General features: G+C 41.9%; 1 protein-coding gene across 6 annotated transcripts in view; it reads left to right on the forward strand.

Annotated features, from left to right (window-relative positions):
- The window catches only part of NTPCR (nucleoside-triphosphatase, cancer-related), a 173,098-nt gene that overhangs the window by 86,435 nt on the left and 59,250 nt on the right, over nucleotides 1-27,413 (forward strand). The window lies entirely within an intron of this gene.

The following is a 27,413-nucleotide window of genomic DNA, read 5'->3' on the forward strand; positions in this document are numbered from 1 at the left end:
AGAACCTTCATTACATTTTTGAGAGCTTCCTGCAGGCCACGCACTGAGCTAGAACTTTCCTTTCGCCGCCTCCTTCAGCCCTCCCCAGAAGCTGTTGTTCACAGCACCTGCTCCTCTGCAAAGGAGGCTTCTGAGGCTTCGTGAGTTGAGTGGTCTGTCCCAGGATCAACAGCTAGTAGCCAGCTGAGCCCCAGATCACCAGCTCCCCCCTCTGGGGGCTTGGCCACCTCACCGTCTCTACTCATGTTTGGCAGGCTGGCTCCTCTGACCGAATTGATGCAAGAGGTTTTACCTGTTTTCTGTTCTTTTTATTTTATTTCACCAGTTCTCATCAAACTACCCGCAGATTCAGGTTAGGTCAGAGTCCTAGGAGGTGGTGGATCCGAAAAGGTCTGCCTTCCAAGCCCGGGTTCCCCCCCACGGCATCACCCTCCCCCACCCCCAGTGCTGGGTCTGTCTTCTCCTGCCTGTCTGATGACCTTAGCGAGCACCACGCATCTGGTGTGGCCTGGGGGACAGAGCATCTCTCTTCCCCAAGATGCCTCGTGTCTGCTGTCCACTCAGGGCCTCGTGGCTCCAGGGACACTGCAGACAGACCCCAGCAACTTTTCTGCTTCTCAGTCTGAGTGGGAACTTGCGGTGACCGATCTCAAGTACAGCTGCTCCTTCCGTATCCTCCCCAATGAGGAAATAGTCATTGAGCCATTTCATTTTACAGTCTCTCATCTTCACTCTTAAGAATCCTCTGTGGGAACTTTATATGTTTGGCTTCTTCAAGTTCTTGTTATTCATCTGTCTGTGGAATGAACCATCTCAGAAGCAGGAAATACGTATGCATATGGGTCTGTTGAGATATATATGTGTGTAGCTTTTTATTCACAAATATTATCAAATTGTTGACTGTTTATGTTCATGCCACTCTTTTTTTTTTAAATTTTATTTACTTATTTATTTATGGCTGTGTTGGGTCTTCGTTTCTCTGCGAGGGCTTTCTCTAGTTGCGGCAAGTGGGGGCCACTCTTCATCGCGGTGCGCGGGCCTCTCACTATCGCGGCCTCTCTTGTTGTGGAGCACAGGCTCCAGATGCGCAGGCTCTGTAATTGTGGCTCACGGGCCCAGTTGCTCCGCGGCATGTGGGATCTTCCCAGACCAGGGCTCGAACCCGTGTCCCCTGCATTGGCAGGCAGATTCTCAACCACTGCGCCACCAGGGAAGCCCCATGCCACTCTTAATGAATAGTTTATATAGACAGTAAATTGGTAAAAATAATGTTATGTCTCAATAATTCCTTCCCACTGAGGAAGCAAACTGATGAGGCTGATTGGCTTTCACGCGCCTGTCCAGACGGAAATTAGGGACACGAGGGGCCCCTAGCAGGCGGTTCTCTCTTCCCATCTTGAGACTGTGCAGTCGCCTGCATCCTGGGCTACGTACAAACAGTCTTGGTGGTCGCTCAGGGTAGAGCAGAGAGCTACTGGGTGAATCCTGTGACACAGCACAGCCACCAAGGGGAAGGACACTGGGACAGAGACACCCTGTTCTTTAAAAGCTCAGATGTGTCTACATATGTGTGCTTTCAAATTCAGATTATTGACAAAAGAAACCAAAACAACAAATGATAAACAACAAATACTCTCTCGGTCTGAGTGTGTCCCAAGTATTTGGAACGTACTTATACTAAAAAAATATTTACCCTTTATCGGAAATTCAGATTTAAGTTGATGTATTTTGTCTAGCAACCCTACCAGGAAGGGCCCGGCCCCCCCATCCCCTCCCCCATCCTCCAGCCTATAATTAAGAGATTAAGAGACACAAGATTAGAAAGAGGTGAATAAGGAAGGAATACAGGGAACTTGATGTCTGCTTCCTGGACAGCTGAAGGTAAGGAGTTAAAGAGGGTTTGATGTTAAAGCTCCCTTAGATAAAAATAAGACTCGGAACTGAGTCAAGCTGAGTCCACTGGACTTTCCAGCATAAAATGTGGTTCTGATTAAATCGAAGGCTGCGTCCCTCAGATGATACCGGAATTCCATTAAATGGTGATCGGAAGCCATTACATTTAGGTGAGATGTTCCCCAGTTCCCTAAGTCCTCCCTTCTTCCCACCCTGCCTCTCTCCCTCTTCCTTCCCTCCTCTTTGTTTTCTTTGTTCTCTCTTTCTTTCCTTTTCCCACTTTCTTTCATTGAATAAATATGTATTCGTGACCAACTCTGTGCAAAGCAAGCCCTCAAAATATTCATATTTTCACTCTTATCCAATTGCATCTTTCTTTGAATCCTTAAAAAAAGAGAATCGGATAAATAAACTTCTGTGCATCCCATAGAACCAGGGGAAGAAGCGACTAGAAACAAAGAGGCCGGTTTTGTTGACTCGTGCCAACCTGGATCAAGCTATAAGCTACTGCTCGTGCAAAAATCCACTGGCATTGCCAGCCCAGAAAAGAGCAGATGCAATTAGCTTTAAAAATAAAACTCCCAAATGGGCTAAGCTGGAAACACCTCAACACAAATGGAAAGTGACAACTTGGGTCATAGAAGAGGGAAAACCCCAAAGACAGGGAAATATAGCTTGTCTCTCTAATTAATTCTTCGGCTGATACACCTTCAGAAAGAGTTTCCAGTCAACTCCCTATCATTGTTAACCATAAAAGAATTAGAAGGTGATGTGTGGAAGGCAGACCGTAAAATCTGCTTTGTTTCTCTATATTTCAAAATCTTGCTCCGAATATCGGGCAGGTCACTTCTGATACCAGGACCTTCCCATGGGACACCCAGTGACAACCCAAAAGAGCTGATTCAATACATAGTCTGCAGATATTTCTCAGCTAGCATTTAATGGGCATCTCTATCAATAAAGAGCTCTGAATTCCCAAACTATTTAAGTCCCACATTTATGACAATGTCCTCTGTAACTGTGGGTATCAGACACAGATTCTTCTTTCCATGAAGTTTGAGTTTGCTGGCTCTCCCGTTAGTACTTACACAAACGAATGTCAGCCTCCCTCCCCAGGCCCATCCTTCCTGCCCTTCTTATTCTGTCAGAGAGCTGTCACCGTGGGCAGCCTCTAATTCACAGCCTGTCTCTTTCGGCTGTTTCTGAGCTTGATCTGCCTAAGCTTTGTACTTGAGCCCATCACTCTGCATGAGAGGATGTTCCTGAGAGAGGGTACATTGTCACCTTCATCCCTTTCTTCAAATGGAAATGAGTTCTGTTATGCAATCATTGGCTGACGTATAATTTGTTCTTGCTGTGATCTGGTTGACAATTGTACTTTAAAAGAAAGCCGTGAAGCCAACAGCACCCAAGCTGAAATCTTCCTGTTATTTCCCAAAGAGAAGGACAGAAAGCAAAATGTAGCAGAAAATACTGGAGACAAATGGAAGACTTTCATTAGTGTTGGATGGCCACCTCCACACTGCTGGAATTCCAAGGGCTATAATTCAGCCAGTTGTATTAAATGCTTTCCTTTTGGACTATTTTCGTGGCCAGAGTGACTGCCACCTCTGTGTTTTGTGTGAAACTTCTCTTCAAACCAGATGTCTGCCATTTTGTTCTAGTTCATGGTGCCTTTTGGCTTGAAGATACATTGTGTGTCCCAAGGAGACATTCAAAATGATGTGGTTGAATGACAGTTATGTTGTTTTCAAGGTCCTGAGGTCAGTACTGGACATGATAACTTTGCATTCTTTTACACATACCTTTGGTGAAAATCCTATTTATTTCCTGGATAGTCAGGACGCTTCTGAAAACCACAGAATGTCAGCACGGGAAGAACGTTTAAAGATCACCTAATCTAAGTTGATTATTTTTTAGATTAGGAAACGAAAGCACAAAAAAAAAAAAAAAAAAGAAACTGGTCAAGATCATATTCCTCCCTTCTTTGTTTTCACTGAGAACTCTTATCATTCGGCACCACCTGCCTCCTGCTTTGAACTCCTCCCAGAGACTAGCATGGATGTTGGCTATAGTCTACTGGGTGCATATATATACTTGGAGATTAAATAGTAATAATGGCTACTATTTGTTCAACATGGGCTATGCGAAGTGGTTTTTTATACCATCTATTATCCTCCTAACAACTTTACAATGTCTGTAGAAAATAATGTTATGAATGAAGAAACTGTAGTTGAGAGAACTTGAAGTAACTGGCCAAAGGTCACACAAGTAATCAGTCATAGAGATGGGTTTCCATTCAGTTCTTTCAGCCTCAAACATGAATGCTTCTTCCACAATATCATTCTGACTTGCAAGCAATATAGGTTTTAAAGGTGCAGTTAGAATTCTTAGGATTTCAGTAGGAGCAATCTGGTTCAATTTGTGTCTCTCCTGACAGTTATGTGATCCAGACTCGAATATAAGCTTGAAAGAGCTGAAGACTCACAGATTGTAAACAGTTTGCAACAAAGAGTATCAACAAAACAAAAAAATAAGCTTTATAAGCCTGGGGGCTGAAGGATTATGAATCTTGGAGAAAAATAGGATTTCATCTATACTCGCTAGTGTGAGATGAAATTTTCTATCACCAGAGTGACTTAGAATATGGAAATCAGAATTATAGGAGCTAAAAAATTCAAGGTTCTTGAAGGCTCACTGGTATCTCCTACGGGGGCACCTTGCCAAAAAGGAATGGCTCTCTGACATAAAATTCCAGGCCTCAGTGCCTGAGAGGAAGAAGGGATTCTTAAAACAAGGGCGTGGTTTGTCCAGTGTGGTAGGCAGAATAATGACCTCCAAAGCTGTCCATGTCTTGGAATCTGTGAATACATTAGGTTACATGGCAAAGGAGAATTAAGGTTGCAGACGGAGCTAAATTTATGAATCAGATGACCTTGCGATGGAGAGATTATTCTGGATTATTGAGGTGAGCCCCGTGAAGTCACAAGGGTCCTTATAAGTAGAAGAGGGAGGCAGAAGAGGAGACTCAGATGTGATGCTGGAAGCAAGGTTGGAGTGAGGTTATGTGGGGACTCAATTTGCCACTGCTGGCTTTAAAGATGGAGGAATACGCTGTGATCTAAGGAATGCAAGTAGCTTCTAGAGGCTGGAAAAAGCAAGGAAATGCATTCTCCCTTAGAGCTCCCAGAAGGAACACAGCCCTACTGAAACCTTGATTTGTTTAGGACTTAGGACCACCTCCAGACTGTAAGATAATAAATTTGTGCTTTTTGAAGCCCTAAGCTGTGGTATCAATAATTTGTTACAGCAGTAATAGGAAACTAATACATCCATAAACTCTGAAGACCAGAAGGCAGTGGGATGATGTATTCAAAGTGCTATAAACAAAACTAAACAAAACAGAACTGTCAACCAAGAATCCTACATCTGGTGAAATTATTCCTTAAGAGTGAGTGAGAAACTACGACGTCTCCAGATAAACAAAAGCTGAAGGAGTTCATTATCACTTTACCTGACTTGTAGGAAACGTCTGAGGAGGTTCTAAAGGGTGAAATAGTGGACATGAGAGAGCAACTCAAAGCCATATAAAGAAATAAAGAACTCAGTCAAGGCAAATTCATGGGTAATTTTAAAACGCTAGTATTACTGTAAAATTGGTTTGTAAAGGCACATTTTATTTTCTACAGGATTTAAAAGATTAATAGAGTTAAAGAAAAATAATTATTAATCTAAAAGCTAGGATTATTATAACTTTGGTTTATAACTCCAAATCTTGTTTTCTGCAGAATTTAAGAAACAAATAAATTTAGAAGAATTTTTAGTTTATGTTTTGTGGCACACAGTGTATAATGATGTAATTTTGTTACATCAACAACCAAAGGGAGTGGGACAGAGCTGTAAAGGAGCAGAGTTTGTGTATGTCATTAAAGTTAACCTGATATTAATTCAAATTAGAGTGTTACAACCTTAAGATGTTAAATGTATAATCTCCATGGTAACCACAAAGAAAATAGCTATAGAATATACACAGAAGGAAGTGAGAGAGGAGTTTAAATGTTCACTACAAAAAAATCAACTAAAACACAAAAAGAAGACAGTAAAGCAGGACGTGAAAGACAAAAATGCTATAATACATATAAAAAACAAACAGCACAATACAGAATTAAGTCGCTCCTCAGTAATTACCTTACATGTAAATAGATTGACTGCTCCAATCAAAAGACAAATATTGGCAGAATGGATAAAAACACATGATTCAACTATATGCTATCTAAAAGAGACTCACTTAAGATCCAAGACACAAATAGTTTGAAAGGATGGAAAAAAGATATTTCATGCAAATAGTAACCAAAAGAGAGCAGGAGTGGTTACACTAATATCACACAAAATAGACTTTAAGTAAAAAAAACTTACAAGAGACCAAGAACATTATATACTAATAAAAGTTTCAATACAGTAAGAAGATATAACGATTATAAACATTTATGCACCGAGTAGACCATAAAAATAATTGAAGCAGAAGATGACAGAATTGAAGGGAGAAATAGACAGTTCTACAACACTAGTTGTTGGCTTCAGTACTCCACCCCACTCTCAATAATGGATAGAACAAGCAGACAGAGAAAAGCAAGGAAATAGAGGACTTAAACAACAATAAACCAGCTAGAGTTCACAGACCTATACCAAACACCCTACCCAACAACAAAAGCATACACATTCGTCTCAAGTGCACATGGGACAGGTTCCAGGATAGACCATATGTTAGTCCACAAATTGAGTCTCAATAGATTAAAAAAGATAGGTATTCTACAAAGTATCTCCTCCAACCACAATGGGATAAAGTTAGAAATCCATAACAAAAGGAAAACTGGGAAATTCACAAGTCTGTAAAAATTAAATAACACATTCTTAAGCAGCCAACAGATAGAAAAAGAAATCACAAGGGAAATTAGAAAATACTTGGAGACAATAAAAACAAAAATACATTATACCAGAACTTGTGGGACACAACTATATTAATAGCTATAAATGCTTACATTAAAAAAGAAGAACAATCTCAAATCAGTAATCTAACTTTACAACTTAAGGAACTGAAAAAGAAGAACCAAGTAAACCCAAAGCTAGAAGAAGGAAAGAAATAATAAAGATCCAAGCAGAGATAAACAAAATAGAGAAGAGAAAAAGAATAGAGATGCTCAACAAAACCAAAAACTGCAACTTAGAAAAGATCAATAAATTGACAAACTGTTATGTACAAGGACTAAGATAAAAAGAGAAGACTCAAATTACTAAAATCAGAATAAAAGTGGGGACATTGCTACCAATTCTACACAAATAAAAAGGATTATAAGAGAGTACTATGAAAAACTATACACTATCAAATTGGGAAACCTGGATGAAATGACAAATTTTTAGAAACATAAAACCTATCTAAATTATGAAGAAATATAAAATCTAAGTAAGCTTTAGGAGATTGTCAGTAATCAAGAATCTCCCAACAAAGAAAAGCCATGAAACTGAGCTTCACTGGTGAATTCTACCAAACACTTAAAAAAAATAGCACCAATTTTTCTCAGATTTTTCCCAAAAATTGAAGAGGAGAGAACACTTCCTAATTCATTCCATAGGCCAACATTACTCTGATACAAAAGGCAAAGACACTACAAGAAAAGAAAACTACAGACCAATATCCATATCCATTATGAACACTGATGAAAAAAAATCCTCAATAAAATATGAGCAACTAAATTCAGCAACATATTAAAAGGATTATACACCATGATTAAGTGAGTTTTATTCCTGGAATACAAGGATGGTTCAGCATACAAATATCACTCAATGTAATACACCACATTATTAATAGAATGAAAGAGGAATAAACATATGATAATCTCAATGCCAGAGAAAGTGTCTGACAAAATTCTACACCCATTCATTATAAAACCAATCAACAAACCAGGAATAGAAGGAAACTACCTCAAAATAATCAAGGCCATATATGGAAAACTCACAGTGAACATCATACTAATGGTGAAAGACTGATACTTTTCCTCCAAGATCAGGAAAAAGGTAAGGATGCCTGTTTTTGCCACTTCTATTCAACATAGTCCTGAAAGTCCTAGCCAGAGCAATTAGGCAAGAAAAAGAAATAAAAGGCATCCAAATTGGAATGGAAGAAATAAAATTATCTAAGTTCACAGATGTTATTATCTTATATGTAGAAAGCCCTAAAGATTACACACACACACACGCAAACAGAACGAATAAATGAATTCAGCAAAGTAGCAGGATGCAAAGTCAACATATAAAATCAGTTGCATTTCAATAGACTAACAATAAACAATCTGAAAAGGAAATCACAAAAACAATTCCATTTACAATACCATCAAAAAGAATAAAATACTTAGGAATTAACTAAGGAGGTGAAAACTTGTAGAGTAAGGTCTACAAAACATTGCTGAAAGAAGTTCAAGAAGACATAAATAGATGGAAAACATCCATATTCATGGACCGGAAGAATTAATATTGTTAGGATATCGAATTTACCCAAAGTGTTCTACAGATTCGAAGCAGTCTCTATCGAAACCCCAAATATGTTTTTATTTCAGAAATAGAAAATCCATCCTAAAATCCATATGACATGTCAAGAGACCCCAAATAGGGAAAACAATCTTTAAAAGGAAGATTAAAGCTGGAGGACTCACACTTCTTGATTTTAAAACTTATTACAAAGCTATAATAATCAAGACAGTATCAAAATAGACATATAGACCAATGGATTAGAATTGAAAACCCAGAAATGAACCCTTGATTTTTGACAAGTGTGACAAGACCATTCACTGGGAGAAAAAACAGTCTTTTCAACAAATGGTGCTGGGAAAACCGGACATCCACATGAAAAGAGTAAGTTGGAGCCTTATCTAATACCATATTCAAACATTAACTCAAAATGGGTTAAAAACCTAAATGTAAGACCTAAAACTATAAAACTCTTAAAAGAAAACATAGAAGAAAAGTTTCATGACATTGTATTTGGCAGTGTTTTCTTGGATAGGATACCAAAGGACAGGGAACAAAAGAAATAACAGACAAACTGAATTTCATTAAAATGTAATCATTTTGTGTATCAAAAGACACCATCAAGGAAGTAAAAAGGCAACCCACAGAATGGAAAGAAATATTTGTAAATCACATATCTGATAAAGGATTACTATCCAGAATATATAGGGAACTCCTGAAACTCAACAACAACAAAAGAAACAACCCAATTCAAAATGGAAAAAGAACTTGAATAACCATTTCTCAAAAGAATACATGCACGTGGCCGATAAGCATATAAAAAGCTGCTCAACATCATTAGGGAAATGCAAATCAAAACTACAATGAAATACCACCTTACACCCATTAGGATGACTACTATCAAAACACACACACGCACACACACACACACACACAAGAAATAACAAGTGTTAGTGAGGATGTGGAAAAATTAGAATTCTTGTACACTGTTGGTGGGAATGTAAAATGGTACATCTGATGTGCAAAATAGTATGGCATTTCCTCAAAAAATTAAAAACAGAATTACCATATGATCTAGCAGTTCCATTTCTGGGTTTATAGCCAAAGAAGTGAAAGCAGGTCTCAAAGAGATATTTGTACACTCATGTTCATAGCAGCATTATTCACAATAGCTAAAACGTGGAAGCAACCCAAGGGTCCATTTACAATGAATAGATAAGCAAAATGTAGTATATACACACAATGGAACCTTAAAAACCTTAAAAAGGTTGGGAAATTCTCACATGCTACAACATGGATGAACCCATATTATGCTAAAAGAAATAAGCCAGTCACAAAAAGACTGATACTGTATAATTCCACTTATAGGAGGTACAGTGTGCCCTCCTATCTGTGGGTTTCACACCCACGGATTCAACCAACTGCAGATCAAAAATATTTTTTTAAAAATTTCAGAAAATTCGAAAAAGCAAAACTTAAATTTGCTGCACACTGGCAACTATTTATATAGTATTTGCATTGTATTTACAACTATTTACATCACATTTACATTGAATTAGGTACTATAAGTAATCTAGAGGTGATTTAAAGTATATGGGAGGATGTGTATAAAATACTACACCATTTTACATAAGGGACTTGAACATCCTTGGATTTTGGTATCCACAGGGGATTCTGGAACCCATCCCCCATGGATACTGAGGGATGGCTGTACTTAAGTGTATTCAAAATCATGGAGACTAATGGTATAATGGTAGTTGCCAGGGGCTGAGGGGAGGAGGGGTTGGAGAGTTATTAATAGGTATAGAATTTCAGTTTTGTAGGATGAAAGGAATTCTAGAGATAGATGGTGGTGATGGTTGGACAACATTATGAATGAATTTAATACCATTGAACTGTGTACTTAAAAATGGTTGATGATAAATTTTATGTTATGTGTATTTTATCACAATAAAAAAATGGAAAAAAAACCTTCTGAACCATTGTGCTATCAGATGAGCCTCTGATGACAAAGAGAAGAGATGCAATGATTTCAATAATGTTTTTAAATTACTCCTTTGTGCCAGACTCCAGACTAGACACTTTATATGCTTCAGTGAAGAGAGCCAGGGCATCCTTTAGCATGGGGTTAAAGAATTCATGCTGCGATTTTCTTTTCCACGTGAGAGGGTTGCCAATTTGGGCTGGGTTCAGCCGGCTGGTTCTTCTCTGCTGGACTTGGCTGGGCTCACTCACGTGTCTGTGGTCCATTCCCTCCCATTCAGCTTGTAGGCTCTGTGCTGGGGCAGGAGGCGGGGGCGGTTTAAGCTGGGCAACAGGAATGAAAGGTCGTATGTCATATGTCTGTGACATCCCTCATCATCCAACAGACCTGCTTGGGCTTACTCACTTGGGGCAGAAAGGTTCCAAGTGCAGCAGCAGGGCAAGTGCTTTTCAAGTCTCCGATTGCATCACACTTGCTACTGTCCAAAGAAGGCTACGTGGTCAACCCAAACATGGGGGAAAGGAAGACCCCAGCTCTTGATGGAAGGAGTTATGAAACCACATGCCAGGCTGTGAATTATGGGGGTTGGGGGCGAGGAGACCTCATGACCTTTTGTGCAATCTAGCACAATTTTAAAAGTGAAACAGCCATGGCCCAAAGACAAGGAAGTGTTCCTTGGCAATATTTGACATGGAAGGTGAGTTTGATCAGTCTAAAATGCAAAGAGCTTCTTAAAATACTATCCAAAGCATTCATGCTTAAATAACCCACCACATGAAAAAGAGACACAGAATTCCTACAATATCGTTTCACTGAAAGGAACGTGGTCCCTTTTACAGTGGAAAGCTGAGATGCTCTTGAAATAAAACAATGGGTGATGGTGACTGGATCAGGACCTCTGTTCTTATTTCTCCCCTCTTTTTAGATCCACTTCTTAAAAGCCTAGAATCTCAACCATACATTTTGAAACCCACTTCAATTGCAGGGCTGGTTGGGGAAGGGCATGATTCCACGGGCCTCTCCTGGGCTCAGGCTGCCACCATCCTACTTGGCAAGACCCCTGACTCCATTTCTAATCCCCGAGCCCCAGTGGCTGGAGTTGCCAGGTGTCAGAGAGGCACTCCGCTGATACGAGCAAGAGTGCTTACCCACACACTGACTGCCAAGCTCTGAATGTTTAGGTGAGGCTGAATGAGAAAAACAATTGCCTGTCAGAACACTTAATTGCATTTGAGAAACCTTGTGTCCATCTTTCTTTTTGACAGGTGCCCTCAGATTTCTTTTCCGAGATCCAGGAATCTCAGCTGACGCTGGCTTCAGTCTGAGTGAGCGAGGGAAAAGCTGTCACTGCCCGTTAGATTTTGGATGGTGCCTAGGGACTCTCCTAGTTTTGAGGAAAGCTGGCGATGAAAAAGGAGCATCTGAGCTATAGGAGCAGCCAGTGAGGCCCTGGGGTGAATGGCATTTTCCTTTTGTACACACCATGCTCACAAAAGGGGGTTTCAGGTGGCCTCCAAAAATGTAGGTATATCAGAATGTGAAGAATATATCAGAGTGAAGGGAAAAATAAGGGCAAAAAGAATTAGTGAAACACTAATTGGACACACTTTTAGGCAAGTCGCTCAGAAAAATATAACCAGTTATATGAGTCCCAGCGTTCATGAAATAGAATCCAGTTAGTTCCGCAGGAGAAGAGCGTTTCTTTCTACTCTTAGGCTTTGAAACCCATTTCCCCCAACGGTCCTTACAGCGAGGATGCCCTGCCACGCTGTGGGAAGGGTCCCCACCGACTTCCTGATACAAATACTGTGACGGCCAGTGTCATCGGGCGGCAAGGCAGGAACCCCTGAGGTCTGGTGTGACACAGATGGGCATCCTCAGCCCGAATGCCTGAGACGGCCAAACAGACACACCAGGCTCGGTGGGTTTGCGTATGCCAGCCTATTTCAAGGGGCATAGACAAACCATCAGCGAGGGTTCTAGCCTGTGGACCCCTGCGGGATTTTTGACAAAGTACCAACAGTTCTTCAGAGGTTTCCCCCAAACTGGGTTCTTCTCCTTAGAAAAGAGACACTTACCTAACTGACAGGAGAGATTTGTCCCACCAGTTCTGGGAAGGTTCTGGACCACATCTCGGTGGGGAGGGGGGGAGTGACAGGGAGAGCAGGGAAGCTAAAGCCACAGGACTACGTAGGGAACAGGTGAGGCTGTCGCAGAAAGGTCCCAAGCCCTGCATGACTGCAGATCCCTAGCTCGTAAGGAGGAAAGAGTACGCTGGTCCAGCACAGGCGCTGGAGTTGGGCACACCTGGACCCAACGTCATCACTGGTGGCACTGGGCAGGGGACAGTCTCTCGGACCCCAGACTCCTTCGGTGAAAATGACTTACGTATTTGCTACTACTTAGCTGCAGCAAACAGAAAACTCAGTTAATCCAACTTAAACAGGACGGGTATTGTTCATCTCACACAGCTAGAAGGTCCAGGCGTGCAGTCCAGGGCTGGTAGAGTGGCTCAGCCGTGTCACCAAGGACTCAGGCTCTTTCTTTCTTTCTTTTGTTTAAATAATACTTGTTTATTGAGTAAATGATTATGATATACATATAACATGGAAAATCATATTCGTGTTCGCCCAGTGTCCAATAAAAAAGGTTTTTTTCCCTTTTTAAAAAAATTTTTATCTCATATAGGAATACAGTTGATTTACAATGTTGTGTTAGTTTCTGCTGTACAGCAAAGTGAATCAGTTATACATACCCATATATTCACTCTTTTTTAGATTCTTTTCCCATATAGTCCATTAGAGTATTGAGTAGAGTTCCCTGTGCTCTACAGCAGGTCCTTGTTGGTTATCTATTTTAGGCTCTTTCTAACTTTCTTTTCCACCATCTTTGATTTGTAACTTTCATCCTCATGGGTAACTTTCACAAAGCCTGGAGTAAAGGCTTTGTGTCTATCCTGTCCTCCAACTGGGAGGAAGGCAGATAAAACAAAGCCTGCTGCTGTGAAGCTTTGTTATTTTCTCCAGAGGAGGAGAAATTGCAGCTCATCTCCCATTAGTCAGAAGTAGGTCACGTGGTCATCCCTAGCTGCAAGGAAGTCTGGGAAGATTGCTGTTGGCTGCCCTCCTTTAAATCACAGAAAGACAAGGGAAGGGTCCTACTTGGCATGCTGGTGCCATTTCACGTCACTTGTCCCAAGCCAGTAATGTGTTTCTGTCTTGAAAGCATTTCACCCACTGCCTGGAACACGGAAAGCACACGGTAAATGTTACTGTTACTCACATGCCACAGAGTCCCCCCCAAAACTCTGCCTTGTCTGGCTGGACCCAAGGGATTGTCAACCAAGTGTCCCAGGCTTTCCAGATCAGTCACAGTTTAAGTTGTTTGTGGTCTAAACGTGCATTAGATAATGATTCGGGATGCAGAAAATACGATCCCCATACCATGAAGAAGTTCTGGTGACAGGGGTTGAAGTAAAAATTAATTGATATGGTTTTCAGAGAATCAACAGATAAGCCCAGGGAATGGTGGAAATATATCCATGAGGTATTTCTATATAGAAATATAGCAACGCAATCACTGTGCTTTGAAAAATCAGAGACTTTAAATCTCTTAGAAAAATCTAAGCTGTAAGGAAAGAGTAGGGTGATTTTCTTCACCCAGTGAAAATTATGGAGAGGAAATGGATTTTCTTATGGAACTTAATGCCAATTTACCAGAGCCAGGAGTCAGAGCTCTGACCTTCAGCCCGCTTCCCAAGGAGACTGGATATAAGCCCTCGGGCTATACATACTGAGGAGTCGCTTACAACGCAGGCCCTGAGGGGACAGGGTGCTGACCACGATTAGCCCTGGGGCCCTGATCTTTCTGCAGTTCCCTCCCCGGGGTCTATTGGGAGCCCCGGAGCTCCCTGAAGGGAGCTCGACCCTCCCCACTCCACCACTCTGTGGTTGGGAAGCAAGAAGGAATACAGGGATAGGGGTGTTCCGATCACCCACATACAAGTAGCGGGAGCTGCCAGCTCTGCTCTCTGCGGTGCGTGAGCTTCTAATGAGAAACGACAGGCAGCTCAGCGTGGCACCGAGGTGCGGTGTTCCGGGCATCTCTAAGAAGGCCGGGTCGCTGTTGAACCTGGAAACATGATCTATTTCCTTGTTGGTGCATAAGTGTTCTTTCCAGCTCTATATGGAATTCTAGGTTTGCCCTGCTAACTCTCCAAGGCAAGGGCATCCCTGTAATGTATGTATAAAGTGCACATGCTAATTAGAGAACAAAGTCACAAGAAATTGAGGGATGTTTGGTTGTTTGTTTGAACCAGCCAAGCATCACAGAGGTCAAAGCTTCCACAAAGTGACCGAGCCCTTTTCAGGTGCTCCACGACCCAGAAGACGTCCCTTTCTGTCAAAAGCCAGAGCAGCCCCTGTCACCATCCCAGCTATTAACACTATGGGGAGGAGACGGGACAGAACAGAGAAGGAAGACGGGAGACCATTTCCTGGTCATAAGCAACTCAAGCTTTCACTTTAGAGCGAATCCTTGGGAGAAAAGCAAATCTTAAATGCCAAGCTTGCATCTATAATACTTGACGCTGCTAATTTAGGAAGAGAAGTCACCAGACTCTGCCCTTTCTGGGACCCTCCAAGTCAGCTTAACCCTTCCAGGCATTACAACCTGCGTGCCTCTGACAGTGAGGTGAGGGCTGGAAAATGTCGCTTTAAAAATGCCACACTCCTCTCTCTCTTGAAAATACTGGGAAATGTCATTCCAGGGCCCATGGCCATGGACACCGTTCCCCAGAGGATGCAGAGGAGAACCGCTGAGATACAGAACTAGGATGAGGAGAAATAGGAATGTGGAGGGGCTGGACTGCACTTTGTCACATCTTCCTAGAGGCCCCAGTGATTCCTTGTGAGAAGAGCAGGCAGAGCCTGCGAACTGTCGCCTCTTCCTTTACTAATAGAGCCCTGGACTTTATGCTAGCCCATATGGCTACCCAGAGTGAAAGATCACAACCTCCAGCGTCCTTTGCTGCTCAGTGTGGCTATATGACTAAATTCTGGCTAATGGAAACTTCTGGAAAGGGTCCTTAAAATGCCGAGACATGCCCTTATTGTTCCCTTCCATGCTCCTGCTGTCTGGAATGAGTTTGTGATGTGATGACTGGACCTCAAGCAGCCACATTGGATCATGAAACCACTCTGGGATTGAGGACCACATTTGATAAAATGGCAAAATCGAAGGAATCTCGGTCACTTGGGTATTTTATTAAGTAGAGGAAACTTACCAGATTTGGACCACCTACTTTCAGACCGAATGTGAGAGAGAAATACGTTTCTATCTTATTTAAGTTATTCTTACTGGGGACTTTGCCATGCTTGCTGTTGAATCTATTCTTAACTAGCATAGACGGGAATAAGCTTTATACCAAAATCTCATTGTATCTTATTTGTAGTATGGGTACTTATATCTACATATAGATATTTAACTAAGAATGCTTGAGAAGCTTCTTTAACTTAAACTTCGATAAACACAATACAATGAGTGACTGAACCCACCGTAGACAGTCTTATACCCTCACGTACGCATGTTGGCGTTAAGACTACAGTAAACTGCATTGGACTGGCTCGTTTGGATCACTTCAGGGCTCTGGGTGTAGGGACTTCCTTAGGTGTCTGGCACCTGGCCCTGGATGACTAGGGCGGGGGGAGAGTGAGCACCCCATAGAGGAGGTGATGGGGTGCCGGCTCTGGATGGGTTGGTTGGCAGGTGAAAGGTGAGCTCCCAGTTGCGTTGTTTACTGTCTGTAGGAACTGGCTGCCTCTGGGAGGGGCAGTCCCCTCTCAGGCCCCAGAGGCCAAAGCATCACATCTAGAAACTAGGAGATGTGGTTATCACAGAAGGGCACAATGTCATTCTCGAGCACCTGTGCTTGTCGAGGAGCCACCGACAGCTCCAGTCCTTTCTCAGATCTCGCCTCGTCTGCTGGCCCTGTCAGAATCTCTCCTCCACTGCACCTGTGTCTCCCAGGAAGTCCGTATCACCCTTGGTTTGTGGTCACGTATACACGTGGTGATCTTGCCATCTACTCCGGGAGCCCCTGAGAAACAGGGAGGTGTCAGTCAGCTCCATATCGCCTCCCATCGTCCACCCCAGGCCTGGCACAAAGCTGGCCCCGCAGGTGCGTGTGAAATCGATGAAAACCCAGTGCCGAGCGCTGGAGGTCTGTGGATGTACACTGACCGTGTGTGCGTGATGGTTTCCTCGAGGGGGTAAACTCCCCAGTCAATTCTTACTAAGGCAGCGATGGGGAGGTGAGCAGAGTTACTCTATTTCCTGTGTTTATTCCTCAAATGCCGTGCGCTCTTAGGGGAAGGCAATTTCACTAGATAATCTGGGGACCAGGATTACTCCTTCTTTCTTAATGTTGAGTTATTTGCATTACAGGAATCCGCATTTACAACGATGAAAACCACAACTTAATTTGGAATAAATCTGGGTGGGAGCAGCATGCTTTTAAAAAAATCAGCAGGTTTGGGATAGGGAAGAATAATCATTCCGTGGAAGATTTCATCGCAAATTGGATTTCCTTTTTTTCGAGCGCTTTAATTTGCTCCTTCCATGCTTTTGTTATGTGACTTAAAAAAGCAGCTTTACATAGTACTTATAGTGCCTACGAGTTAAATATTTCCTTTCTGCATACATGATGGCAACCGCAGTGTAGCTATTTCATTAGTAAATTAAATGATTTCTAATTATTCATCATGAGTCCACTTTCCAACAGCTATTTTATTATCTCCATATTTTTTCTCTGCAGCTCTTCTAAACAGTTTTTGCCCCTAATCAAACAGATCAACTTGTATTTTTTCCTTTCTCTCTCTCTCTTCATTACTCAAAAGAAACATTCTCAAATGCCTTTAACTTCAGGTCTCAGTAATGGACAAAAGGATACATTATCAAGGATAGCCTTTTCCAAAACTGTAATTTTAAAACTGTTTCATGTTTTTGGATGGCAGCCGGCAGTTGTAAGTAGGTACAAAGGGACATAAATCCAGTCCCCACTGTCTACTTTTTTTTTTTTTTTGGTTGCACTGGGTCTTAGTTGTGGCTTGCCGGCTCCTTAGTTGTGGCACATGGGCTCCTTGGTTGCTGCTCCCAGTCTCCTTAGTTGCATCTTGGGAGCTCTTTAGTTGCAGTTCGCTGTCTCCTTAGTTGTGTCATGCCAACTCTTAGTTGCGGCATGCATGTGGGATCCAGCTCCCTGACCAGAGATCGAACCCGGGCCCCCTGCATTGGGAGCATGGAGTCTTAAACACTGTGCCACCAGGGAAGTCCCCATTGTCTACTTTTTTAAAGGGTGCTTTTTAAGTCTCTGACAAAATTTGTCATTGGGGCTTTAATATAGAGAGCAAATTGAATCTTTATTTCTCTTTAAGACAAAGTGAACAACCTGCTGTATAGAAAAATAAATAAAATAAAATTCAAAAATTCAAAAAAAAAAGAAAGACAAAGTGAAGTCCCCTACCCTCCAAAATAACCAGCCAGGAACAAAATAAGGAGAGTCACCTAAGCTTATTTTCTTTCTTTCTTTCTCTTTTTCCCTCTGAGGCAAATGGCCCTCCAAATACAATGGGGAACTACCATGACTGTTCCTATAGCCCAGGTGATCTGGGCCGGTGTTGGTTGAGCAGTAAAGTGCAGTATAGAGCAGCAGTGACAGCTACTGCCATCAAGAGGCATTTAATTGTGTTACATACAAAGCCAGTGATGACACTGTCATGGGGCCCAGCCCGTAGCTCGGACACCGGGCCGGAAGTACGTGGCACATGGCACTCTGTCGAGAGTTGCTGAACTGAGTTGTTGTATTGAGTTGATTTTTCCTCTAAATAGGATTTAAAATATCATTCCCATCACAACAGCAGAGAAAGAAATGGAGATCTGCCCGTGAAAAATCCCATGAACTCATTAAATAGCAGCATTTTCAAGAGTATATTAGTGAGAAGGGAATGTTCTAGAAATCATCAACTGGTAAAGACTCAGCTTATAAGGACTTTATTTTCAATAAAGAAGCAAAGAAAGAATCCTGAAGAAATCCTAACGCAGTCATCAGACCTCCCAGGGCCGACATCCTTCCCTCCTTCACGCTCTGCTCTTGACCTTGCTTCTTATTTCCCTGAGAAAATGGAAGTATCAGAAGAGAACTTCCACACAGCTCGCCATGCAGTCCTCCGCTTTGCCTGCCTTTGTCCCTATCCTGTACATCCTGGATGCGATACCCAAGCCCTCCGTTTCCATCAGGCCCCTCTCCTGTTGTTCATTTCTCCCTCTATCGTATAAACGCGCCGTGCCAGCTCCCATCTCAATAATGGTAACCACAGCACTGCGATTCCAAGGAAACCCCTTTGATCCCACGTCCTTCTCCCAGGCTGCGTCTTTTCTTTGCTTCCCTTTCCAGCGACGTTCCTAAGAGTTAGTTCCAATGCCTGCCTCTTCCTCTTCCCCTTCTCTCATTGTCTCATGAACCTACCCTGGCCAGGCCTTCACCCCTCCCGTTCCTCGAGCTCTGCGCTCGTCCAGGTGACCTGTGTGTCGCTGAATCCAGCGGTCAGTGTCTCCGTCTTTGACGACTCCTGCCTTCTCCATAGACTTCTTCCCTGGGGCTCTAGGACACCTCTTTTGTGGCCCCCCTATTCCTTCTCAGCCCCAATCTCACCAGCAGTTTCTTCTCCTCTTCTCTACTTCCAAGAACTGGCTTCCCAGGAATCCACAGTTCTTTGTCCTTTGTTAAAGAGTCCTTTAAAATACGTCTTTTGTTCTTTCTCTGCTCACCCCCTTTGCAACAGCTTTAAAGACATATACAGGAGGAAGATTTGCATATTTATTTCTCCATCTTGGACCTGTCTTCTGAATTCCACACTCACATACTTGACATCTCCCCTGCGGTTCTATAAGCTTCTCAAATTTGACATATGTTCAAAGCCAAACTATTTTTATCCAGAAACATTCCCCCCATAGTCCTTTCCCATCACAGTAAATGGCAAATTCATTCTTCAAGTTTCTCAGGTAAAAAATTCTTGAATCTTCATCTGCCATACTCCACATCCCAACTATCAGCAAGTCCTGTCCACTCTGCTTCAAAGTACACCCAGCATCTGATCTCTCCCACTACCTCTGTTCTCATTTGCTGTGGCTTATTGCAGTAGCTCTCTAACTAGTCTCCCTGATCCTATCCTTGAACCTAACCCATCCCCCCAAAGCATGGCGTTTGTTCTCAGCCAATGCCAGCCAGAGTCGAGATACCTTACAGCTAGATTTAATGAGAGTGACATATAGAAAAATTGAAAGGACACCATCCCAGCTACTTCCTGGGGAAAAAAAGTCAACTTTTTGTTAACTTCAGAATAATTGCATTTAGGAGCCCTTCTGATTATTCTTAAAATGACCACCTGAGCCATGAGTCCACTCTGTGACCATTTCTGTTGCGATTCCAAGACCCAGTAAGAACAAAACCAGGTGAGCAGCAGAGCTTGAAAACTATTGCTTTAACAAGATTTATTTCTATCAGGGTCTGCTACAGATGGTCAGGTCCAGTACTAATAAAAGTACATGGTTTCTGGTCCTCTGGGACAGACCTTTCCCAACTTTCTGGAGGTTGCAACATCCTCTTGTTTATTTAATTCCCTACCTTCTTTTCCACTTCTCTCCACCCAAATTAGGCATGTTTTATTTATGTAAAATTTAATGGATGGAAATTTAAATTGTTATTGTTCTGAACATTTTTAGAGACTTTGACATAATGGGAGTTATTACATGGCTGAGAATCACAGCTTCAAGGCAGTATTTGAAAGAACGAATGGGACCCAGAGAGCCAAGAGAGGAAAAAATGAATCAACAGAGAAGGACATAGAGTTAGGAGGAGGAAGAATCAACAGAGAACTAAATCAATAAAAGACAATGAAACCCCCGAATGTTGCCCTCAACACGTGGGGTGAGGCAGTTATGTTTATGTGATTGCTAAGGGGACTAAGTGCACTCAGTTCATTAATTCAAAAAGAAATATCTCTGAGCACTTGCTTTGTTATGGGCAATTTTGTAGGCATCAAAGAAAAAATAAAGATGAATAAAATAATATTTATTCCCTTGAGGAAGTCCAAACCTATAAGGGAAAATGAATGGTAACCTGAGTCAGAGAACAATTAACAGCTGTATTCATTAAGACAGGACCAGAAATGCAAGAGATTTCTGTGTATTAATTCTGTATCCTGCAACTCTACCGAATTCATTGATGAGCTCTAGTAGTTTTCTGGTAGCATCTTCAGGATTTTCTGTGTATAGTATCATGTCATCTGCAAACAGTGACAGTTTTACTTCCTTTCCAATCTGGATTCCTTTTATTTCTTTTTCTTCTCTGATTGCCGTGGCTAGGACTTCCAGAACTATGTTGAATAAAAGTGGCGAGAGTGGACATCCTTGTCTTGTTCCTGATCTGAGAGGAAATGCTTTCTGCTTTTCACCGTTGAGTGTGATGTTAGCGCATGAAAAGATGCTCAACATCGCTAATTATTAGAGAAATGCAAATCAAAACTACAATGAAGTATCACCTCACACCACTCAGAATGGCCATCATCAAAAAGTCTACAAACAATAAATGCTGGAGAGGGTGTGGAGAAAAGGGAACCCTCTTGCACTGTTGGTGGGAATATAAATTGGTACAACCACTATGGAGAACAGTATGGAGGTTCCCTAAAAAACTAAAAATAAAACTACCATATGACCCAGCAATCCCACTACTGGGCATATACCCTGAGAAAACCATAATTCAAAAAGATATATGCACCCTACTGTTCATTGCAACACTATTTACAATAGCCAGGACATGGAAGCAACCTAAATGTCCATCGACAGATGAATAGATAAAGAAGATGTGGTACATAGATACAGTGGAATATTACTCAGCCATAAAAGAGAATGAAATAATGCCATTTGCAGCAACGTGGATGGACCTAGAGATGATCATACTAAGTGAAGTAAGTCAGAGAGACAAAGACAAATATCATACGATATCACTCATATGTGCCATCCAAAAACATGATACAAATGAACTTATTTACAAAACAGAAACAGACTCACAGACATAGAAAACAAACATGGTTACCAAAGGGGAAAAGGAAGGGGGAGGGATAAATTAGGAGTTTGGGATTGACATATACACACTACTATATATAAAATAGATAACCAACAAGGACCTACTGTATAGCACAGGGAACTCTGCTCAATACTCTGTAGTAACCTACATGGGAAAAGAATCTGAAAAAGAATGGATATACGTATATGTATAACTGAATCACTTTCCTGTACACCTGAAACTAACACAACATTGTAAATCAACTATACTCCAATAAATAATAAAAATTAAAAAAAAAAAAAGACAGGACCAGGACCAGAAACCAGACCCCCATCTCACCTTCCGTCTCCTCTCTTGTTATCAATGTTCTTGAGTGACAGAAAGAACAACTGCTCTGTTAATTAACCTTGTCGTACCAAACAGCTTGGGAATTGCTCGTGAAATAGAGTCCTGCAAGGGATTAACAGAGAACACCCAGGGGAGGCCCGTTGATGTATCCACTTTCGTCCGGGGCTCAACAATGTTGTGAGCCAGGACAGCTGCCTGGATGGGTGAGTGATGGGTGAGCGATGGGTGAGCCTGAGGGACTTGTGCTAGTTAGTTGACACGTGGGTTAGCAAGTGGATAGGCCACCTTCCCAGGAAGGGTTCTGTAGCCCGAGTTCTCCAGTGCCCACTGTAGTCGGGGCGTACTGCCAGACAAGGTAAAGATTCCCTCAAAGAAAAGACCCTAAACTGATGCTCTCATGTGGACTCCTATCTGTGTCTTGAGCTTTTTCCTCCTTGTAAGTCCATCGTTTTTGGTGATTCCTTCTGGTAGAAAAGACCACTTCTGTCCTTTATGTGGATTCAAGCTTCCACCAGCTGGTGAACAGAGTGGGTCCAGGCTTCCTCCCATCCCAGCTGCCTGTGTCTTTCTTGCTACAGCTTCTCCTGTAAGACTAAAGCAAAGCAACCTTCCCCAGCAGTCTCTCCGGGCTAGCACAGCCATGGACACTTTTGCGTATCCTCTTCCAGAGGCAAATGACTTACCTAAGTGCAATGCAGTGCCTAGCTGCCTGTACCCAGCTGTTTGGTTTGTATAGGTTATAGGCTCCTGGCTTAGAATGTCAAATAGGTCTGTTACCGAATCCGGTAACAGCTGCTCACTGCTCAAAAATCAATACAAGAAAGCGACAGAGAGAGAGGGAGAAATGTTGGTAGAAAGGAAAGTTGCTTTTAATCAGAAGGCCAGCAATCGGGGGAGATGGTGGACCCAGTGTCTCCTAAAAACCGTCTCGGAAGATTCTGCTCAGCCATGAAAGCCTTTAAAAAGGGAAACAAGGAAGTCATCTCAGTGAACCATTGAGGTAGGGGGTCAGAGACGTCGCCATCCCCCACTGCGTGCAGGCGTGTGTGCAGGCTTGTTGATTCCTCTTGATCTCTCTTTAGATGCTGTCTTGTTCACGCAGTTTGTTCACGAGATTACTGAAGGGAAAGCTGGGGAAGAGAGATCTGGTCATCTGTTAATTACTTATTCTTCATTTCTAATTCTTTGATCTATGGAAAGAACCAACAGGTTAGGCAAGGTACTGTGTGGTCAAAAGATGTGAAAGGTGTGCTAGGGCCGGAGATGAGTAGAGCATGACGGGCACCTGGTGTAAGGTTAGTGACAAGACAAAGGGGGCCGCTGTAGAGAGCTCTTTCCTGCAAAGACCTCTTTCCTGCCAGAAGCTGCTTACGGTTCTGCAAAAGAAAACCAGAAGTCTTCTACTGTGCCCCTCCCCTCTCCAATTTTCACATCCTCCATGCAGCCATTGTGACCCTTTAGCTGTTTTTATACTGCCATTTCTTGATATTTTAATATCTTAGAAATGATTGCTATTTGCCATTTTGAAAGTCAGGGTCTCACTCTCTTCCCACACAACTCACACCTTTTCCCTCCCACACTCGTATTCCCTTCCACTCAATTTAGTTACATAATAATTTTTAGATTTAGCATTTTCATTATGACCCTGTAAACAGCAGCTTGGCTATTTATTAAGCTCTGATTATATTTCCTTTCTTGAACAAATTATGGTTTCCCTGGAGTTAGTAAATGACTCTGCTGGAGGTATAAGCCTGCCTCAATACTGTAACAGAGGTTGTCTGTCAGTTTCATTCTTTTTCACAGAGCCCTTCCTCCTGGACCCCTCTGCCCTCCTGTCGAGTGTGCAGATCATCTTATGGCCTCTCTTCAGCATCTCCTGGGGACTGCTTCCCTTCTCTCTTGTTGGATCCCTGGTTTCTGGAGCCAATATCTTTCTCTTTCTAGATTTATTCCTTTGTTTTCAAAGAGTACATACGTAGCTTCATAAGAAAGCGTGCCTGAGAGGCTTTTTTGTTTTGTTTTTTGTTTTTGTCTTGTCTTTGTTTTTTGAGATCTTGCATGTCTAAAAATATCTTGACTGCTGCAGCTGGACCTCATGGTCTGTGCCATCATGGAGACTCTCCACCCACAGTGGACCCACTCAAGAGTTGTGGGAAGATGAGCTGGACTCAAAAGAAGCTTATCAAACTGGAGGAGCCCTGAGGGGTGCAGGACTTGGGGAAGGGGGCTCATGGCCTGTGCTGTGGCCCTGCTGGCGAGAGAGAAAGTACAAGGGGAGACCACTCAGAAGACAGGAGGTGTGGGGACATATGGAAACTGAAGAACAGGGGCACAGAAGAGATCAATGAAGAGGAAGACCCCACTTGAGCACGTCGTTCGTGCAGAAACCAACCAAAGGCATGAGGTTGCACACATGATGGAGAACTTTGAGACAGAGCTGAAGAAGAGGAAAGGGATGCAGAACACGAAAGCAGAAAGTCAAGCTGAGGAATGCAGTCTCTATGAACGTGCAGCAAGCGTCCTCAGCAAAGACCGTGGAGATGTCTCCCAACCAGATGCCGGGCAGCATGCCCAAGGTGGACCTCCAACGTGATGCTGAAATAAAAAATATTTCCACGGAGGATACTAACATCTGTTGGCAGGGCAGCAGAACAAGAAGAAAGACAATGAAACATCCTCTGTGTCCACCAGCAATGTGTAAATTATGAGCAGCCCACCAATCTTATCACGCGGCACTCAATGCCCCCAAATGGAGAGCCAAGAAGAGCCCAACACTTGCCCTTTGAGAAGGGGTCCCCCCCCCATCCCTAACCACAAGAGTCCTGCTAAGGACAATGCCACCAATTTCTATCACTATGAGAAGTTCAAGAAAAAAAGAAGTGAGGGTGGTTGAAGGGGAGAAGGGCAGGGTGGGATGTAAACAGAACCTTCCTTCAAACCCCCTCATAAGAAAAGGCTTCCTGGACAGAGGCCTGCTTGTTTGCTGGCAGAGAGCTCCAAAAACAGACTTTACCAGTCCTGTTGTTTACCTGCTGCATTTCTCAAGCACTGAATTTGTAACCTTTTGAAACAAAACAATATGCGGTTTTCCTATTTGGGAGCAAACTCTAGCCTTGTGAGCATTCTTAAATCTTGTTTAAGGAATTCCCTGGTTGTCCAGTGGTTAGGACTCTGCACTTCCACCACTGAGGGCCGGGGTTCAATCCCAGGTCAGGGAACTAAGATCCCGCAAGCTTCACGGTGCAGTCAAATCTTAAAAAAAAAAAAAAAAACAGGGCTTCCCTGGTGGCGCAGTGGTTGAGAATCTGCCTGCCAATGCAGGGGACACGGGTTCGAGCCCTGGTCTGGGAAGATCCCACATGCCGCGGGGCAACTGGGCCCGTGAGCCACAACTACTGAGCCTGCGCGTCTGGAGCCTGTGCCCCGCAACGGGAGGGGCCGCGATAGTGAGAGGCCCACGCACCGCGATGAAGAGTGGCCCCCGCCCGCCACAACTAGAGAAAGCCCTCGCACAGAAACGAAGACCCAACACAGCTATAAATAAATAAATAAATAAATAAAATAGAGTAGCTATTAATTTTTAAAAAAACCAAAAAAACAAAAACAGTCTTTATTCTTCACTAATTGATAGTGTTGCTGGGTGTAGAATTCTACACTGAAAATTGTTTTCTCTGCAGATGTTGAAGGCTCTGCTCCTAAATGGATGGGAGAAGTTGGATATTATTTCTCTTTGAAAGATTTTAGGATCTACTCTTTGCCCCAGTATTCTGAAATTTGTTTGTGATGTGCCTTGATGGATTAGGAGGCTACTTTGAATTTTAGTTCTAGGAAGTTCCATTGAAATATTTTGGATAATTTCTTCCTCCACTTCTCTTCTATAACCTTTTGTTCTGGAACTCTTAGTACTTGGATGTCGATCTCAAGATTAATCCTTTACCTTTCTTAGCTTTTTCTATTTCTAAAAATCTTATATGGTCTGGTATAATGTTATAAGTCATAATCCTAGTTATTACTTTAAAATGTATATCTCAGAAATAACTAAATTTCCTTGTCAACTGCATTATTATGAACTTTCATCAAATCTTTAACCGTGGTCAGTTTTAAGTCTTTTGTCATTTACAGACAGTTCTGGGTGTACTCTGATGCTTTTGCAAATATGTTCCTATAAAAGGGTTTCAACTTCAAGAAATTCATGGAAAAGACTCTGACAAGTACAGGTTTCTGGTAACTGACTGTACTGCTGAACTGAATGAATAAGCATTTTCAGAACTCTAATGAAAAACTGATGAACTCATAAAAGTGCTAACAAAAGATCAAGATGAAAAAAAAAATTAATTACATGGGACTGAGTGAACTGATGAGGATGAGTATAATTTTTGTGACTTTCTGTTTGAATTAAAAAAAAAAATCCCACAAGGACTCAGAGGCAAAGAATATACAAATCAATTTTCCCTGCAAAGTAAAGGAGCTGTTACAGTGGAGGATTACTGGACTGAATGTCAATATTATGACATAGTATGAGTGTGTTTCGTGTTTGGTAATTGCAATCATTGTTGCTTTTGTTGTGGTCATCCATGTACAATGCTTGATGTCAGTCTATTTATCTCTTGTAAAAATAAAATACAGTGTGTGTGTGTGTGGAAAAAAAAAATTTCTTTGCCACTTTATTCTCTATTTCAGATTTCCTCAACTTTTTCTACCAAATCAGCTAAAGAATTTAAAAGTTCTTTTTATTAAAGTGCAACATAAAATCCTAAGTATATAGCTTGATAAGTCACCTCCAAGTGATCACATCTTGTCTCTACCACCTTATCGAGAAATAAAACCACATCCCCACCCAAGAAGTCTCCATGAGTCCCTCTCTCTCAGGTGCTTTCCTTTCCTCCCCTCCTAAAGTAGCAGAAATTCTGACTGCTAACACCAGAGTTCAATTTTGCCTAGTTTTGAACTTTATATAAATGGAGTTATATTGTATGCAGACTTTTGCTTCTGGTTTCTTTCACTCAACATTAAGATTGTGAAATTCTTCCATGTTGTTGCATATAGTGGCAAATGTTTGTTTATTTTAATTGCTTTAGAGTATTTTGTTATATCTATCTATTCTGTTGACAGATATTTGGGTGTTGTTTTTAGTTTGGGACCATTATTAACAGCATTGCTATGATGATTCTTGTACAAGTCTTACACACACACACACACGTATGTAAAACTGCTATCCTAGGTCATGAGTTTATCAAACATTAGTAGATAATGCTAAACCATTTTCCAAGGTTTATACTAACTTAGCCTCCTACAGACAGTGGATGAGAGTTTCATTTGCTCCGTATCTTTGCTAGTACTTGGTATTGTCTGTCTTTTCCATTTTAAAATGTCTAAATGGCAGTGTGTAGAGGTATCTTACTATGGTTGTAATTTGCACATTCCTCATTACTAATGAAGTTGAACACCTTTTCATCTATTTATTAGCTACTTGGAGATCTCTTATGAAATGCTTGTTCAAATCTCTTGCCTATTTTTCTACTTGGTTGTCTTTTTTTTTTTTTT

This window comes from Balaenoptera ricei, chromosome 16 (assembly GCF_028023285.1).
Source record: "Balaenoptera ricei isolate mBalRic1 chromosome 16, mBalRic1.hap2, whole genome shotgun sequence".
Taxonomy (NCBI): domain Eukaryota; kingdom Metazoa; phylum Chordata; class Mammalia; order Artiodactyla; family Balaenopteridae; genus Balaenoptera; species Balaenoptera ricei.